This window comes from Crocuta crocuta, unplaced genomic scaffold (assembly GCF_008692635.1).
Source record: "Crocuta crocuta isolate KB4526 unplaced genomic scaffold, BGI_CrCroc_1.0 scaffold174, whole genome shotgun sequence".
Lineage (NCBI taxonomy): Eukaryota > Metazoa > Chordata > Mammalia > Carnivora > Hyaenidae > Crocuta > Crocuta crocuta.
Genome location: NW_027530330.1, coordinates 2,493,783 through 2,509,501, shown reverse-complemented (window position 1 = coordinate 2,509,501; position 15,719 = coordinate 2,493,783).

The following is a 15,719-nucleotide window of genomic DNA, read 5'->3' as shown; positions in this document are numbered from 1 at the left end:
TGGTGGTTGGAAAGGGGTGTGGTACTAGGGTGGAGGAGGGGGGCCAGTTAGCAAATATTTTGTTCAGCTTTCCTTGCAGCTTACTTGGAAATGGATGATTCACCTGTTCTACAGGAAAACATTCTAATTCTTTCCATTTTTTTTTCCCTCCTCTTTTCCCTTTTAAGATCAACCACTTCAGAAGAACCAGATTCCACTTCTGTGGCCAGGACTTTTATGTTATGGCTGGTCCGATTGTTATACCCTGCGTTTTATGCTACTAAACCTTGGATCATTCCTAAAGTACCAATTCTGTTCTTGAACCACAAACAAGGCTAAAAGATCGGAGGATATTCAGTGAATATACAGGATTGGGATTGTGTGTTTTCAAAAGTATTGAGCTTTATAATGCAATTATTTAAGAAATAGAATCTTTTTTTCTTCTTCTCATGTTGCCAGCATTTTAAGCTACATGTTTATTAAGTGGCATTGCTCAAATAGCTACAGAGTATGCATGGAAATATTTGCTGTCTGAATAGTTTGGAGATTCAAAGAGAAAAATCAAGCTTCAGAGGTATTAAGTTATGACATGCAAAAAAGTTTTTGTTTTATTCTTAACTGCAACAGTATATATTTAAATCAGATTTAGAGTGTTATATGCCCTTGGCCCACCTTAACAGTTGTACTGTATAGAAGTGTAATGGGAAGCAGAATTTCAATTAGGGTCCCATTAACTGGCATATAATCCTTCTTGAATGTAATAGAGGCTATGGTGTTTCTGTACAAATCTGCTAGAAACAGATTTTAACCCATTTTTAGTCTCTTTCTTTGGATCTGAAGGAATGACTCTTAACTGTTCATTGTCTGCATTGTTTCTCATATTCTTCATTATTTTAAGGTCTGGAATTAGTCTATAAATGGTGGTCGTGAATATTCAGCTAATCCTAACTTTTATATATCATATATATTTCTACGTATGTATTTTAATTAGTATTTGGAGGAAAAAGTTTAACCGAACCCAACTGTAATTTCTAAGCTAGCCTTATTACTGGAAGAAGAATTCTACCGCATCAAACCAGACTTTTCCTAGTCCCTGAGACCCTAACTTGTGAGGTATTTTAGTAACATCACAAGTCAGGCTCTTGGGACCTAGGCGGAGCGGAACCAGCAGCTTTGGACCGTATTGATTGTCTGCAGTTACTACCAGAACAAAAGAACATACATAGATTCTGCCTAGGAGAAAAGAACAATGCTCTTCTTTATAGTCAGCAATGTTTTCATCATGACCCACCCCCAAAAATACTATTTCAGAAACTGTACTCAAACGTGATTATAGAGTTGCACTGAATAGCATTTGTCTTATATTATAAAAACCATATAAAAGTAATATAAGAGAACTATGTAAGAAGCAAAGTTTAAATACAGGTGTTTTTAAAATGCTTCTTTTGATGTATTTTGAGATAGTCTAAGAGGATACCTCCATAGTTAATAATGAAGAGAGTGGTTTATATTTATAACTTCTTTCATATGCATAGAAATATATACATTAGCTACTTAAATAAATCCTATATGGCTCCATGTAATTATGGCTCAGAATATGTAATGTATAGCTATAATCATGCTTGAGGCCTAGATATAAATCATTTACAATCTTCTTTACTGACCCTGTTAGATTTTACGACTGATTTAAGGAGAATGCTATTTTATATTTGGTCTTTATTGCCAGAGTTTTCCTTAGTCTTTTAACCAGACAAAATACTTTATATGTCTTATTTCAATAAGGCATTCTCTGGTTATAAGAGTCATCAGTAATTAGCAAAAATATGGCACCTTTTCATCTTTTCATTTTACTTTGTAGTATATCATGAACCTATGTGAGATAAATCAGTAAACACCACCTATGACATCAGACTGCTCTATTCATCTATCAACTGAATCTAAACTGCATAGTTTTTGTTTTATAAGAATTTTCGTTTTATAAACTATTCCAACTATATCTAACATGTCCTATTTGAACATTATTAGCCATTGCCGCATCAAACATTTATTTCTTGTAAGTAGAATCAATATATTAAATCTCTTTACAGATTTTAAAATAATATTGCAGATACTAAGATTCAAAATGGAGATGAGAGACTTTCCATAATAGAGGAACCAAAATGGTTTTATTCTCTTAACTCTAATGCTTTACATGGGTGCTATCAATTACATGTATCTTTTGCATTGTTAAAATAAATTTATGAATGTACTTTAGAACACTGTATCGAGTCTTTGTTCACCTTTTCATTGGATTTGTTACAATTACTCATGTTTGAAATATCATAGGATGCTAATCACCCATGACTGTATTTCCTGAAAAATTGATACTACAATATTGTAAACATATTCTTCATCTATACAAGCCACATAGAATATGTTTAAGCACGTATCCACACTGTACCTATTCAGACTTCTTATTTATATCACCTATTTCATTTATCTAGAATCTCTGAAATTTTAAGTGTGTATATGTGTGTGTATAAACATATATTTTAAAACTCCATCTGAAAGGAGGTAATATAACAGTGAAGATTTTTGATAGTATTTATCTTTTACTTCTTGTAACCATGTTTTCATTATAATTAAACAGTTTTAAAACAAGTTTTTCAATATAAAGAACTCTATGTGTGTGTATCTACAAGTGCACAGAAACTTGATTATATTTAATAGTAACGTTTATACATCAGATCAGAAACGACCTCGTATATAAAACAATGTCACATACAGGTATATGTTTACAGACACCTGATTCAACACAATTGTGAATAATACGTAAAAGGTGTTTCATAAATTTAGTTCTAAAATAATGTAAGGGATGGTTGTTTATTGGCTATAGTGATATCAGATATAAGCTATTTCAAATGCAATCTTTTATATGTTATTATATCTATGAACTACACCATATAGTAACTTCTGTTTCATACAAGAAAGATACCAGAGCTGAATTTAGAGTGCAGTGATGTTTATCTATTTTTTACTAATCATCATGCATTCGTTGAACCCTCTCAGTGTAACCTTCCTGCATATAAACTATCTTTTCTGAGAACATCATTGATAAAGCTTTTCTCTTACTACACAAAGGTGAGTAGAGATATAAGTGGATGACTTTGTTTATATAAACTACTTTATGCTGTATATGGATAGATGGATGCCACTTTTTCTGCATTTCTATTTAAGCTGTCATGGAATAATATTGTTTGGGGGTATAATATATGATTTGGAAAATCAGATCATACTAAGCTTAAAATAAAAGAAGAGGTCTACAACAAAGAGCAAGAAAATGATGTGTGTTGCATACAAAAAAAAAAAAAAAAGCAGTGATATTAACAATTCGATGGCTCGATGGCTTCCTGGTTGGGAGACCAGCCTGAGCCAGACGCATATATTAAGAGCTGTCTGCTGCCGATGTGAGCTTGCTCAATGCGGTGGAAATGAGGAATCACCTCCTCTCTGACACCAGCTTATTTTCACATTTTAATTTTGAAATAGCAAATCACTGTTTTACATAAATATGTTAACCTCCGCTTGATTCTTTTTCCTTTCTCACATTGCTTGTTAATTTACTATGAACTTCAAGTTCCTTTTTTAAAAATCATCACTCACTTTAAACTTATCAATTGAAAATCTATCAAAGACCAAGGAAGTATTAGTTTTTTCTGTCTCTCTTGTATTGCTCTGTTAATATTGTGATACTCATGCATTTAACTTTTAGTCTCTGTAAGGGAAATGTCAGTTTTCCAAAATGGCATTTTTTTAAGTCTTTTTGGATCCATCAAGGAATCCACTTCTGGAATTTTGCCAAAGATAAATATGATTATATTTTATTGCAGGCTTCATGGGATCAATATTTTCCTTAGTATGAAAGTCCTTAACACTTTAGTGTTCCAGAAGCTAAAGAAGTATATAGAGATATTCTTAAGTCATTTAAGAATGACTACATTAGGCAACATTAATAATCTCTAGAAGAGGTATAAGTATCACAGGGGAATTATAGTACAAGTTAATTACTAATGAAATTAGAAAAGGTGTTTACTGCCTCCCATTCCTTTCCAAATGGACATGCCTACGTTTGGTGAAATTCACCTGATAAATATGTAAATGGTTTTGCAAGCTGTCATATTTGGATGAGTTTTGAGAAAACAGTACATAAAGGGTTAGCTAACGCCCAAATTTTCTTGCCACTTACACATGCAGTGCAGCCTACATTTCCGTAGGCAGCAAGTGCAGGCATCATTTTGATTACTTGGATTCTTTTGTTTAATTTCTTACTAGACATTTAACACGGTACTCAAACTCCACTGATCTCTTAGTAACTGTATTTGGAAAAGGAAAATGAAGTTTCTAATATAGAGAAGTTTTTAAAAATCCTAGGCATTTATAAGCATTGGAAAAATAGACTCTTTAGTGTAGCTCTGCAAATACATGTTTAGTGTGCAGAAACTTAGGTGCTATTATTATCTGTCATCTCCATACTTAGTTTTCTGATGATCAGTTGTCAAATACACACTGAAGCATATATATGTTATGTATATGTATATATATCTTCATTTTTTTAAACGTCTCAATAAAATCAATGTAAAAATTGAGACATCATCATAAAATCATCCACAGCAGTTTTTCAATGAGCTAGCTTCAACTTTCATTGCTTTTCCCCCAGATCTCTCTATGTCAAAGGTAGCTTTACCGGATGAAGTGCATTACTAGCCAGAAATATTAACTTGTATGTAATGTTTTACTTGCAGAGGTTTAAAAGCAGGTGGAACTTGAAGGTAATGATATTAAGTGAATTTAAGATTAGTTTTATATACTCAGTCCACTAATTTCATGCATGTTTATGGGGAATTTAAAAGTGAAAAATTCTCATAAGTTGACACAGATCTTTCATTTTTCATATAAGTAACATGATTTTAAGTTTGTTTCCTTAAAAGCTAATTCCTAAACAGGTGTATGAATAATCATAGACTGTATATCGGTTAGGTCAATTAAATAAGAATAGTAACTTCCAGGTTTCATCTTAACCTTTTTAGGTATTTGGCTTTTTTGTAGGTGGATTTAACCATTCTTTTTTCTAAGAAGTTTCTCCCTCTCTGTTGCTAGGTGTCTGATGATTTGTGAGCACCAAGTGACTATTCTGTGGAATCATCTTTCCTTGCCTTTGAATTAGCTTTCCCTAGGCCATGAGTCAACATCAATATTTTGTACATCCAAATTGGTAGGTCTTTCTTGAAACCCTTCTATTTATTTTCCTAGACATAGAAGTGAATTGTGAGAACTTGTAGATTTACATTGTGATTATCTTTCCAGTTTCCAAACATCTTCAGCAAGAGAGTTGGATGATGTTGAAACACTAGACAGTGTAAGTATTTGGTTCTGTAGGGTTTAAACATATAATGTCTTTTTCCTAGTAGACTTCGTATTCTTAGTGGGGTGAGGGCAATCTGGCTGTGGCTAAGTTATTACTCTCTTATATATATCACACTAGAAGCCCAGCCTGTGCATTTGTAAACCTTGGGGAGGTTTCTACATGAGACAACATTTTTTGTTGGAGGATTACACTACAGTCGGTTCACTTCACTCTGTCTCTCTTCCTGCTTCCCCCCCACCACCAACATGGAGTCTTTTCAACTTCTTCAAAGAGGTGAGGGAAAAAAGTAGACTCTTTATTAATGGCAGAAAACAAACTGGCTGCTGGACTTCCGAGACAGCCTTCTAATAATAAAGCAGAGTAGGCACTGCGACAAAGAATTCTTGAATGTACTAAATATATAGGGAAGCCTATTTAAATTCACCAGAGGGGCTTAGAGGACAAGCAGCAGAAAGTTTAGAATTCAATTCAAGCCATGCCAGAAAATGAAAATGTACTTAAAAAAGGATTTCTGAGACAATTGTTCAAAGACATGTCAACTTTTAAGGTTCTTTCTAGAATAATGAAACTCGTACTCTAATTTCTGTGGTGACTTTTTCAATTAGAAAGGAAAAATGATTACTAAGATCTCAAAGGAATTGTATCTTATGTTTAAAGAAAATGTGTTTTCTTTCCATAGGGTGTGTTCTATTGAGGGCCACCTAGTGCACTGACTAAAATCACTTAAGTATATACATGAAACAAAGAGATAATGCATTTTTCAACAATTAGTCATACCATAACAGAAGTGTTCTTGCTACTTTGGGAGAAAGATATTCAATTTATATCTTCTTTCTAGCTCATTTCCTCCCATTCATTGCTATGATTTATAATATTTTAAATAAATGCAGTAAAGTGATTCTGAAAGAGCAAATTGCCAGTAAATAATAAAACTGTATGATGCTACATTTGAAATATAAAAAAATGATCCCTACCATATCTCTTATTGACTTTAGAAAATGTTCTTTACCCTTGATTTATCTACAAGGCATGTGCATCTATAAGAGTACCTACATCTATAAGAATATATACTTTATTAGTCCTAATGTTGAGATAAAGAACTGCTTATAAAGTACATTTAAAGGCCAGTATGACCGATTCAGGACTGAAATATCTAGCAGCTTTTTCCCTAATGCTGTCGTTTGGAATTAACATAGATACTGGAAAAAGATTGTTCTTCTCTGCCTCAGGGATTACAAGTTGTAAAGAGGATAGAAACTTGGGACTCACTAGTAACACATCTTTGTTGCTGTTGTGGACAGACCCTGCTTGAGAAAGAAGCTCATGTGAGATTTTTCAGTTCATAAATGTAATTTGTCAACTCAAGATGAGCTGGTGATCCATTAATTTATCCATTTATTCACAAATGTATACCAAGCTTAAAAAAAAACCTCAGTGAATTAATGCTGCATCAACATGTAGGCTTAACAAAATTTGATTGGCTTTACAATGAAATGTCAGATGTGTGAATATTAGTTATAAAATTTTAGATATTATGATAAAAAGTAGTTGTTGCCCTCAATGCATTTAGAGATAGTCTGAGTCATTTACCAAACAGCTGAACTGATTTCATTTACTTAAGTTTGGTTTAATTTTTCAAAAAAAATTTTGGGGAGGAGAGAGAATGAAAGAGAGGGAGACAGAGAGAGTGAGAGAGTCTGTTAAGCAGGGCCTTGAGTGGCTTTGGGCAAGATATGGGGTGTTAGGATTTTGCAGTGATTATATTCTGTTCTTATGATTCCCAGCACGGAGCCCTACACAGGGCTCGATCTCATGATCGTGAGATCATGACTTGAGCTGAAATCAAGAGTCGGACACTTGCCTGACTGAGCCATCCAGGTGTCGCCCATTTATTTTTTATGACATTTTAATATCAAGTGTTTCAGTAGGCTTAATGATTGATCAACAAAATAATCTGAGTGAATTTCTTAGCCTACTCTTTAGCACCAGGAAAATACTCAGTGAATATTAATTTCTTCCTGTTTAGGTCTTAGTATTTGCCTTTGCTATACAGACTATTGTTTTCATCACCAAAATTTACTGGATGTACACTGTCCCAAACAGTGAGAAGCAGACACCATTGGGGAATTATTTCAGATCCAGAGGCACTTAAAAATTATTTACTATAAATGTGTTTATCAAATGTTTCCTGAGCGCCAAGTTTAAGAAAGAAAAAGATATTCTTCTTGCAAATAGCTTATTGTCTACAAAAGATAACTCTCTTATTTAACACTTTTTGTCCTTTTTGTATGCCTTAGCATTTCATAAATCTTGTAACTTGGCAGTTTATTCTCTTTTATATTTTATAGATGAGACTTCTGTGTGGTTTGTCCTATTTTATAGTTGTAGATGAATTAACTACCCATATACTTTGAGTTGCTTTGGGCAAGATATGGGGTAGTGTTAGGATTTTGCAGTGCTTATGTTCTGTTCTTATGATTCCCTATACTATGCAAAGGTCTGGTGATTAAAAACCATAGACCATGAAAATGTTAATAATTATGGTTTATAAAACTGCTATTTCCAGAATGATTGGATCAAAATGCAGTATTTACATATGACTTCAATCCCTCTTATAAAAAGCTATCATTTAATTTTTTAAGTGAGTTAATACAATAACATTGATCATGCAATTTCATGAAGTAGCAATTACATTACTTAGCTAAAGGACCAAATCATTCTAATTGGGCTGTTCTCTGGGAGTTAACAAAATATGCAGAATAAACTTGGAGTTTTCGACATTTGCATCCTAAGTGCCACCACTGAACTTGAATAGTGAAGTAGAAGGTAGATGACCACATCCTAATACCAGTTCTACCACTAGTTCTCTTATGGACCTGAACCTCTCTCCTTTTCATTTCACTCACTTACAACTGATTTATAAAATAAATATGTGGAGGAAAATGCTTTTAAAGTGACATTCAGGGGGAAAAAAATAGTATGAGATTAGACAGTTGGGTATTTTTCCATTCCACGGGGGACTTCTTGAGTCAAAGAGGTAGGAAAGAATAGACTTAACTTAAATCACTGCATTAATCAGACTCTTTTGATAGCAGAAGTTCAAAACTGAGCTCAAATTAGGAAACTGTATATGTACATCATCATCATTTCTTCCTCCTTCTCCCCCTCTGCCTTCTTCCCACACCGCTCCTGCTTCTCTCCTCTTGCATCCAGGTGCTCTCCCCCTCTCCCTCTCTATCTCAATATCTGTCCCTCTCTCTTTCTTTCTCTAATGTGCTAACTTCGTTCCCAGGTGGTTGACTTCATTCTCTCAATGTGATGGCAAAGATTCTCACTGGCAATTCTAGACATGCATCACGTATCATTCCTAGAAGTTGTGATTCCAGAAGAAAAAAAATGTAAAGTGTTCTCTGCCCCTCCATCACTTTCACTTCTCAGAAATGCTCTAACTGGTTCCGTTTTGGAGCCACTTCTCTGTCCAGATGAGAGTTACTCAGATTGGACAGCCTATGAGGGGAGAAATATCAAGATTGACAGAGCAAGGTTAATGTCAGTGGCAGAAGGTGAAGGGAATCCAAGCAGGCAAAATATAACAGGGCTCCCAACAACCACTACAAATTTCCAAATGGCTTAGTAGAGTGATATGTGATAGGCTTCTATCAAATATGTCTGTCTTGGTAAATTTAGTGGAGCCTATGAACATAAAGGTAATATTAACTTATTTAGTCCAAATGTGTTCTGTACAGAATTTTAACTATAAAACATCTGTAGCAGCAAATTGCAAACTTGAGTGTATCATGGAGATTAGCTGCACTTTATTAACACTTTCCATGATCATTTAATACATTACATACATCAGGGAAGTCAGAATTTAGACTCATTTGGGAATTTGACATTTTAAAAATTATTTAGGATCATTAGAAATGGATTTTGGTAAAGAAGCCATGGTGATTATATTCTGTAGTCCAGTGTTTATCCTCAGCCACCATATATTTAGGTTGTTCTATTACAGAAAACTTTATATCCCTTCCACCTTCACCTCTAATATTAGGGAGTTTTATGTTGCTGACATTCTAATCATATAAAATTATATGATGGCTGTAATTATATACAGATATGACAACTTATTTGGCTATATTAATATAGAGATATTTAATTAGATCTATATAATTGTGTCTATTTTATGATTATATATATATGTATTATATATGTATCTATAATTATATCTGTAATTATANACCCATTAAATAGTTTCATATGATTAGGATGTCAAACTGGTGCCCTTCTTGGCCCTGTTGTTCATCAAGGAATGACCTGGGCAGTTTTAAGCATTATACTATCAAGAACTACTATTTAGGGGTCTTCCTCTATGAGAAAAATATTAATTTGCTATGAATAATGATTCTAATGCAAAACATTTTGGGATTTTTTTTGTGATGCAGATGAGCAATGCCATGAATATAATTTAGAGAGTTTGAAAATTGATTTTAACACTCACAATTCTTCTTCTTAATTAATCAAATTACAAAATTATGCTGTGGTTTCAAGTATTTAAAATAAGTTGTCATATTTGGAACATCTGTTTATGCTCCTATTATGAATATGTGTTTCTAAATGTCTGAAATATAGATTACCATAAATAACATTTGTTATTTAGTCTGTGAATGTACCTACTTCCTCCCTCAACGCTTGTTTATTTCCCACAAAGTAAATTTTCCAGATTGCATTTTAGCGTTTTCTTATCAAGATGGAGGGGGAAAGACCCAGGTTTTAGTTAAGGCTTGCTGATTGGTTAAGAAAAGTGATGGCTGTCATCGGCCGCCTTTCCAGACACTGTACTGTGGCTCCAGACAGTCAGCTGGTACTATCACTTTGTCTCAACTATAAATCACAGTCTTGTAATGGCCAAGGCTGACACCTTGACATTTTCAAGAAGAGTAAAAGACCTGATTTGAATGGAAATCAATTTCATTGCACAAATCTCGGGTTACTACTCCAAGCCTTTTCTTATGTCTTCTTGAGACTTCTTTGGAAGTTTCATGATCATCAGAGGATTATTTCAGTCATACTATTGCTTCTTTTAGCTATAAAACCACATTCTTACTTCCTTCTTGAATCTTAGAATGGAAAAATTGATTTTTAAGATTTTATATAAGAAAAAAAAATCACCAATAAGCCAAAGTTTATTTTAACCATGACATACTGATAGTTTAAAAATATGGCAGTAACAGCAACTGCTATTTAGGTTAGCAAATTTTTGTAATTTGTTCTGTGATTTTAAAATACAAGCTGTGTACACACAGATACAGATTAACCTTTGATAATTTAATAATACGTAATATCATTTATGGAGTGTATTGAACTTTAGTCAAGCGGGTCTCAAAGCCAAGAATCCTCTGAAAAGAATTTGTTACTTTTATATTCTTGCACATAAATGCCTGATTCACATCTTCTAGAGTCAATAAAGAATAGCATGCATTTATTTTTTTTCTTCCACGATTTTATTTAAATTCAAATTAGTTAACATATAGTATATTATTGGTTTCAGGAGTAGAATTCAGTGACTCATCACTTACATATCACACCCAGTGCTCTTCCCAACAAGTGCTCCACCCCCCACCAACCTTCCCTCCAGCAATCCTGTTCTCTGCAATTAAAGCCTCTTATGGTTTGCCTTCCTCTCTGTTTTTATCTTATTATGAATAGTGTGCATTTAATTGTATTAAGTGGGTGAAGCATTAAACTTTGCCTCAGTGATTTTGAACATTCAACCCAGGTGGCAGAAACATAACTTCACACTTGACAAGTGAGAAAAGAAGTTATTTTTAGATATTTTAGGAGATTGTCATGGAAAGTTTAAAAAAACTAACCTACTGTGTGATATCTTCCACCTTTAGGAGAACACCACTATTTCCCTAAATCCATAGAGGCACTTCCTTCGTACTTTTGCTTGCTCCCTCCACAAGAGTGGTCTACACTCATTGAAGACTTAGATCTTCTAAACACAACTATTAGTGGAAAATTTGAGCATCACTTCTCTGTGTCTGTCAAGTATGGAAAGATTATGATAATGTCTGGTAGTGATTTTTCTTTATTTTTTAAAGTTTATTTATTTATTTTGAGAGAGACAGGGCCAGCTTAAGTGGGGAAGGGGCAAAGAGAGAGGGAGAAAGAGAGAATCCCAAGCAGACTCCATTATCTGCACAGAGCCTGATGCAGGGCTTGAACTCATGAAACCTCCAGATCATGACCTGAGGCAGAACCAAGAATTGGACGCATAACCAACTGACTGAGACACCCAGGCACCCTGTGATTGTCCAAAATCGCACTTCTAAGCGGGGATACTCTTCGATTGCTAAATTCATTATTCTGTAATGCCCCGCAGACAAGTAGAATTACAGATTATTATAAACAGGACACTTCTAACTCTTAAATCTTTTTATCCATCATTCTACTTATCCATCCATTCTTTCATTATCTATATAAAACAAAAATCTTCTCTAGGTATGTGGGAAACACAAAATGAAGCCAGTAGTCTTTCTTCACAGGATATAATGTTCTTTTGAGAAAATAAGAAAAACTAAAAAAAGTTACAAGGTTATAATGTGACAGATCCAGAAAGGATACAAAGGTACAATGCATTAGAATTTGCAATGTATGGAGAAATATTTACTTAGTTATTGAGAATCAAGAAAAATTCCCTAGAAGAGTCTGTATTTAGCAGCTCTGTGGTAGATAGGAAGAGTTTCTATAAGAAAGGAAGGAAGGGCTAGATTTCAGGAGGAATATACCCTATGTATAAATGTACAGGAACAGAAAAGATGGGCTATGTTTGGCTTTCAATTTTGTTGCAAGATTGGGTGTATTTTTATAAAAAGCCAATTGATGAACCAGCTAAGATCAGCTTAAGGAGGCCGTACAGTGCTCACAGGGGCTCTTCCAGTAATTGTGTGGTTTTACAGTGTGGTAGGCACTGGGAACCTTTTAAACACATAGGGGGAAGATGCAAGAATGAAAGATACAAGATTAATCTGAGAGGTCAGTGTAACTTAAGACCTCAACCCCGAGGACATATCAGAACTAGTTACGAAGATACACCACTCTTGCTATCCTATAAATTCCAACTCATTAGGTTTGCAATGCAGCTTATGCAGATACATTCTGTAAAGCCTCCTAGATGACCAACTAACACTCGAATTGAGAAATAATTGGATAGAGTGTGTTGAAATGAGAAGATATTGGGGACAGTTAGACATAAGAAGAAACAACAACAACAGTAAAAGATCTAAGCCAGAGGTTTCTAACCTGGGATTCCCATACCCTGGGTCTTTTGAAGTTTTATGTTTATGTTGGATTACATGAAATATTTCAAGCAAGTGTGCCATTTCTCTGGGGGAAATAATCTAATAGTATTAATAATATTCTCAATAAAGACTTAACCACCCTGAAGTTAAGAACCATTAGGAATGGTTAGTGTGAAAAGGAGGTAAATGTGAGAAATCTCTTAACTGTATACTAAAGAGGAGTTAATGATTGAGTAGATTGCATGGGGATACAAATTGTGGCAAGGAAAAAAGGAATAGAAGATGACATTAAATTTCTTTACCTTTTGACACTAGAAGGATGAGAGACTCATGATAATCCTTCTGTGAACCAGCATCAGACCCACCTTGGTTCTCATTTCACTTAATAGAGCTTTGATATCAGACACGTTGGATTTATGGTCTGACTGTGACATTCAGAGGTAGGTGTGAACAAATCATGGAAAATTGGGAGGTGGTTATATAGCTTTGAAAACCATTCTCCCACAAACCTAGTTGAGCACTTTGAAGTCAGGAACCTATGCTGCTTCTATTTTGATGCTCTTTTTAAATGACTTTCATTCCAGGGCACCTGGGTGGCTCACTTGGTTAAGCATCGGACTTCAGCTCAGGTCATGATCTTATAGTCCATTGGTTCGAGCCTGACATCGGGTTCTGTTCTGACAGCTCAGAGCCTGGAGCCTGCTTTGGATTCTGCTCTCTGTCTCTCTCTGACCCTCCCCTGCTCGTGCTCTATCTCTTTGTGTTTCTCAAAAGTAAATAAAACATTTTTAAAATTTTAAATAAAATAAAAAACAAATGACTTTCATTTCCTAGGTAATCTCAGGATGACCAGTGTAACTCCATCATTGTTTACTTTTAGACAGTAGGAATAAGAAGAGAAAAATAAAGACACTACACTTCCTTTTTTTATTTAAAAATTTTTTAAATGTTTTATTTATTTCTGAGAGAGAGAGAGACAGAGAGAGAGCGGGCGAGCAGAGGAGGGTCAGAGAGAGAGGGAGATACAGAATCTGAAACAGGCTCCAGGCTCTAAGCTGGCAGTCAGCATAGAGCCTGATGCGGGCGGGGCTCGAAATCACAAGCCATGAGATTGTGACCTGAGCGGAAGTCGGACACTTAACCGACTGAGCCACACAGGCGCCCCTACACTTCCTTTTAAAGATCATTTCTGGGGGTGCCTAAGGTGGCCCAGCTGGTTGAGCATCCAATTTCAGCTCGGTCATAATCTCACAGTTTGAGTTTGAGCCCCACATCGGACTCTGCGCTAACGGCTCAGAGCCTGGAATCTGCTTCATATTCTGCGTCTCCCTCTTTCTCTGCCCCTCCCCCTCTCACGTTCTGTCTCTATCTCTCAAAAAATGAATAAACATTAAAATGTTTTAAAATATCATTTCTGGAATTTTTATACACATCTTCCACTATACCCTTAGAACTTAGTCACCAGGTACACAAAGCTTTTGGGGAGTATGTGCATAGAAATATAGACTTTATTCTGAGTAGTCATTCACTCAGTTAAATACTAGAGGAAGATGAAGAGAACAGATATTGCAGGAAAACTAGCAATCTCTGTCATAGTGAACATAAACAACCTTGAATCTTTCAATAATTTAAAAAAATTTTTAATGTTTATTTTTGAGTGGGAGAGACAGACCATGAGTGGGAGAGGAGCAGAGAAAGAGGGGGAGACACAGAATATGAAGCAGGCTCAAGCTGTGACAGAGCCAGATGCAGGGCTTGAACCTATGAATCACGAGATCATGACTTGAGCCAGAGTCAGACACTTAACCGACTGAGCCTGCCCAGGTGTCCCGGAAACTTTCAATAATTGATGAAACAAAATAATAATATCTCAACTCTCAGCCTAAATAATATATTTTGATTGGAAAGAGGTAGAAACTTTTTATAACATTATTTTATGAAAACATATCTTATTTCAAACTCCTGTCCTCCTCAAGTGACTCATTTCCTGAAAATAATGAATTTTTTTACGGGCAACTGGAAAAATAGTATTACTGGTTGCAAATGGAGTTAAACATACTATGCCAATGTTATTAAACCTAGTAGTGTCAGTCCATTTTAAGCCAATTAAAAGTATTTTCACGTTATTCTAAAGGCAAACGGTTTATGTACAAAATAAATAAAACTCTACCTACACAATGATAACAAGAGCTCATATTATAAAATTGGAAAATTCTACACAAATAAAAAAGTTAAAAATGTATTAATCTCATCACTCAGAAAATAATTCCTATTGTCATATAATATATACTCATACCTTCTCTCTGTCTCTCTCTCCTGTTCACACACACACATACATTCAATATTTTCATAATCATTTCTAACTTACTTTCTAATTGGTAAATACCAAATGAACACTTTCCCACATATTGTCATTTTAGCATATGCTCATTATGTTATTGCTTTGGTATAATATAATTTAACTAGCCCGTTCATAAGTATAAATTGAGTTTTCTTCCATCCTTTTTTCCTTAATATAAATAGTATTCTTATGATGAATGCACTTTTATATAATTATATATAATGATTCCCTTGGGATATTAATTGGGATAGATGATAATGGCCTGAATGGAAGGGAAGTGGTGGCAGTTAAAATGGAGAGACAGGAGAGATCCGAGGAATATTTAGAAGATAAGATTGATGGAGCCATGGTTAACTGTATAGGAGAATAATACCTAGAAAATTTCAACCAAGGTTATTCCTTCCCCTAATCATGCTCATTGCTTTATTTTTCTCTGCTCATTTAATCAATGACATTTATTGCTTTATAGGAAAGGCAGACACAATCAAGAAACAGTCAACAAAAGATTTAAAGTGCCTAGTAGATTATGTTTTCAAAAAATTTTAGCAAGTTAGTAAGCTCAAACAAAGTGCTCTGGTTTGGGAGAGCTGGGTTTCTGAGAGGGAAAGGTTTTATTTTAAATTCCTAAAGGACATGGCCAGAAATATTAACCTAATGCAAGAGACTTGGATTGTAGAATTTTTTTTTAAAT